This window comes from Austrofundulus limnaeus, unplaced genomic scaffold, assembly GCF_001266775.1.
Source record: "Austrofundulus limnaeus strain Quisiro unplaced genomic scaffold, Austrofundulus_limnaeus-1.0 Scaffold12, whole genome shotgun sequence".
Classification (NCBI taxonomy): Eukaryota; Metazoa; Chordata; class Actinopteri; order Cyprinodontiformes; family Rivulidae; genus Austrofundulus; species Austrofundulus limnaeus.
Genome location: NW_013952414.1, coordinates 2,996,274 through 3,001,089, shown reverse-complemented (window position 1 = coordinate 3,001,089; position 4,816 = coordinate 2,996,274). Strand labels below are relative to the sequence as shown.

At 39.3% G+C, this 4,816-nt stretch overlaps 1 protein-coding gene across 3 annotated transcripts in view; it reads right to left on the bottom strand.

Annotated features, from left to right (window-relative positions):
* sulf1 (sulfatase 1) overlaps positions 1–4,816 on the bottom strand; it is a 48,819-nt gene that overhangs the window by 38,812 nt on the left and 5,191 nt on the right. The gene's annotated exons all lie outside the window — the stretch shown is intronic.

Genomic DNA, 4,816 nt, shown 5'->3' with positions numbered 1-4,816 from the left:
TTATTATTATTGTTGTTATTATTATTATTATTGCAAAGTTGACTTTTATTGAGCTTATCGTCCCTCATCTAAAACAGTGTTTCCCAAAGTTGGGGTCGGGACCCAAAGTGGGGTCCCGAAACATCAGGGTGGGGTCCTGAAAAAAATTTCTGAATTATATTTTTGCCTTAGTTGTTTCAAATGAGTGAGGTTAGTATATTTAAAATGGATAAATGTAGTATAAAAATATTGTTACTATGCCCATGTTTTGTTGACCTGATACAAATGTTTATCATCCAAAAATAGTTGGGGGAACAGGTCTCTGCTACTGTGATTTTGTGGGTCAAAAGCTGAAAAGTTTGGGAACCACTGCACTTTGGTTCCCAAATTTGGACATGGGACCCAATWATGGGTCATGAAGCACCTTGGATAATCTCCAGAAATTAATTTAAAGGGCAATAAAATAATTACTGATGTAATATTTCCCCCCTTAACTACTACAAAAACACAAAATAAGTATAAATAAGTATTTATATTTGTGTACAAGCTGTTTAGACTATCAAAAAGCCTCTGTCTGGGTTTTTAACGAAGTTCGTGTACTCAGACCAGTAATATTTGGGGTCACAAGTTTTTGCCATGGATATTTTGTGGGTCAGAAAAAAAAAGTTTGGGAACCACTGATCTAAAACATACCCAGAGTGTTGCTTTGACTCATCCATGCATGTCTGAAAAATCCTTGAATCTCCTGTAGCCATGTACAGCTGCCTAAACACTTGCTGGTGCAAAGCCCCGCCTATTTGTTCAAAGCTCCTCCCTGGAGCTCATYCGAGCTCCCGTTCCACAGAGCACCCCTCCTTGAAGCACTGTTGTGACGACGTGCGGAAGTGGGAGTGTCAGAAATGGTAGGAGGTTTACAAAGAGACAGAGGTCAGTGTTTTCTCCTTTCAACTTAATGTCGTTCTTCTGTCTTTTTAAGTAGTTATGGTGCACGGTGGCAAAACTTGAAATTGTTCTAAAGGTGATTCAGTTTCAGAAGTACAACCAATGATCACTTTCTGAAAGTTACAGTAAAATTTGTGAGGGAAACTAGCAATTTTGTTGCATTTTTGTCTTTTGTCAGCAACAATCATTTTCTCTGACATCAAAGCTTTGTAAATCCAGGTCTCAGTGGAGRTTTTTGGGAAATACCTCRTTGTGCATACAAACTACAGACGGCTGCGGTCGATAGTTTTTCTGCACTTGTTTGAGAAGATGAAAAACAGATCCAAAATGAGTGCGCAGCCACAGCTTCTTCAAGATGGACAATTTGCTTCAGTTTATTGAACGATGTGAAAACTACAGTCATAAAAACACAGAGGTTTTAGGCACTTCATTGAGTCACAATTAACACACATGCTTTAGCAAAAAGTTGTCTCGAGGCCGCATGCCACTTTGGAGATTCTAGGAGATGAATAATTTCAGTCTTATGCATTGTAAAGCAACACATAAAATGATTAGAACCCCATGGATTACAACTTTACAGAATATTACAACACAATTACAACAAAATACCTTGTACAGTTAGATAATTAACCAGACTTCTGCAGATGACTCAACGAAAGTCTTGTGCAAGTTTTTTTGCAAACGCATGTCTCAGTGTCTTACCTCGCGAGGCAGTACAACAAAGAATTACCTTTTGTGTCAACAAAAACAACTTGCATATGAGAAAACATATTTTCAAGTGAACCACAAGAGTTAACAATGACACAGTAACGACGGCAGATAGCAAACATTCAACATGTATGAGTCAACCAATCTCATCCTCAGGCCAAACCAACATTTATGTCTGCATGCAAGTACACATCACTGAAACGCAAAAATCACAGTGCCAGCTAGTGACCAGGCATAGAAGTTACAGTCACATCAACAAGACCAGCATTATGGTAGAAATGTGTAACTTTCTCACAATCAACATAAAAAACTGATGTTTTCAGAGATCATTCATGTGTAAACAGGGCCTTTAAGTGTATTGACCTTTCCTCACCATTTCTTCTCCTTACAGCCACATTGTATGTGGTCCAAAGAATAAAACAAAGTTGTAAAAGTCTGAATTGGCTCCATGGTGGGAATGCTGTTGGCACTAAACTGTTACATCTGCAGGCACAGGAGCGCTCGCACCTTAGTGTGATAAATCCTTATAGACCCCAGGCTGCATTCCTGCCCTTCACCACCCATTGCCTCAAGTTAGAAAAGAGGGCAGAGGGGAGGCAACTAACATTACAAAGCTAAGGAAAAGGGGTGAGACAGGGAGGAAAAAAAAGGAAAGGAAGTGCAGATAAGAGGAGGTGGGAGATCTAGGTTTACAGATGGCAGCAGACTGATAAGATGTGTAACATTTAACTTTCAACACTCATTACGGACGCATTTCCTGAACGAATCAGCCGGGTTTTTCAAACACGTCACCCAAAACAAGAGGAAGCATTGGGTGAGAAAGGGCATCACATTAATCATGTCGTTTGAAWCACTGTCCCACTCACAGATCCATTAAAAGAGAATTAGGAGAACTTGATGATATTCAGGAGCTACTTCAAAGGCAAACACTAATGAGGTAAATCCCATCTGATAAGCAGCAGCATCCTTAATCAGAGGTGTGAAATACCAAAGAAAAGTCTTTTAAGGGGTTCATTTACATTCTGTAAACAGCTAGAACACAATGGCCTCTGTTCCAAATTGTCCTTTGGTAAATATCATTAAGTTTTAATTAGTTTACAGTTAATAATGGTGACTTTTAATGTCTTTTTACAGCTAACCTAATAAAACATGCACATAAAGCCCTTTTAAAATTTTGTTTCACTTTGAAAAGTTTCATGTTGCAGAATARYATTCTTCAAATTACATATGTGGATCAGCTCCCTGGCTTTATTTGAAAGTGACACGTAAAAGAAAAGAAAACAATAAAAACACAGTCACTTGTTTCTGTGGATGCTCCCAGTTGCRCTCCCTTCTGGGGAGCATTACACTAAACAAGACCACGTGAAACATTCACCAGTTTGGACCGATGTTTGAAACAGAGGCAGCAGTGAGGAGGGCCTTCRGGGGGAAAGTGCTCAAATTAGATTAGCTAAATTCACAAAGACTGTCCTCAGTCCCTCCTGCATGACTACACACAGCCTAACCCACACCTCGAAAAGCACACCCCCACCCCCGCCATTCTCTATTCTCATGGGCGAGGGGTTTCCAAAGGGTCTTCAAGCAGGCAGGGGTCGATCAAATCTCTGTTTTCTTTGCTGGATTAAAGATGGCTGACCCACTTGGGGTGAGGGGCTCCTTTTTTTTACAGAAGCTGAGGACATCTGTAAACATCTGAAACCCACATAGATGAAAGTTACCAGTTTCAGTGAGAAAAATATCTATTCAGTCCTGATCAGGTTTTTAGTTCAAAACAAAAAAAAAATCCTCTAATTTATGCACATAATCCACTGTGACTATTACTCTTATTATTCATTTTCTGTTTTATTGATTGAGACCAAAGCAAGAGCAGAAAGAGGTCTGTAAAAATCTTATGAGTGGCTTTAAGACGGGCAGGGTGGCTAGTTGTTCTCTGGTTCTCTCCATGCTAACTTCAAATAGCCTAAAAAGTACTTTTACTACAAACATTGCCATTACATTGATCCATTTTCTCCCATTTTTCATCTTACTGACTGCCTCACTCATTAAAATTCACTCTCATGCTTTATTTTTAAAACCGAATCCAACAAACTCACTTCCCCCCCTCCCACCTTTCCCTCCATCTTTCCAGCAAGTTAGTTGTGCTTGCAGGTGCAAGCAGAGGCCAGTGTTGGGGGGGACTCCTCGGTTCACTGGCCCCATTCTCTGCGGCTGAATGAGATACATAAGGCTGTCATAGCTGTGATTCTGCTTCTGTGCCAGCAGGACGCACTGCCAAAGCCCAAGCACGGCGATGCAGCCGTAATGTGGGGGTGACGCAGTCTGGTGCTCTGCAGCATTCTGAACAACAAGCGAGTGGCCACTGCGATCCTGACTTCTCTTTGTGAGGCGAGAAACATGCACAGATGGGCTTGAAAACCACAGGACAGAAAAGTAAAATGGGAAGCAYATAATGAGATTATTGCACAGGTTTGTCTCTTTTTAATCATTTAAACTATGGGGCTYGTAGATTTTTGACTATTAAGATGACATTGTATCTTATTGGCAAGCAAACAAAATAATAGAATTCTGTAAAGACTAAACCAAAGCACAAACTGTGTATGTACTTTTGAAACTACTGATCAGGTTTGCCCAATAACGGCAGGTAAAACACTGCAGCTCAAGTGCATTATGTAACAGCTTAACTATTATCTTTTACCTTTTAAATTGGTTTATTTTGTAGCATTGAATCATACATTTAAAATATACAATTGATTTAAGAACATTTTATAGTAAATTAAGAAGAAAAATCCAATTGGTGAACCTTACGGAATTCACCTGGACCAGATGTGGCCCGCGGGCCGCCAGCTGTCTGTCGTCTTAAATTCATAGCCAACGGCAAATATCTTGAGAATGATTACAGGAAAAAAATTAACCATTGAGCATCAGTTTGGAATAGTTTTTATGTTTGACTAAAATGATTTAATCTTGTTTAATCTCCATATAAATGTCAATCTAACACTAAACTACGATTAATGTTTTCTATATGTTGGAGAAAAGATTTAAAAAATATTTATGTATAAACATTTTTACCCACTGTACAGAACATGAGAAATACAAATTAGTACATTTCTCATATTTAGAGATGTTTTGAAAGCCAGTGGTACTGAAAAAGAGAAACAGCTGAAACTGCACAGGACCCCCCCCCCCC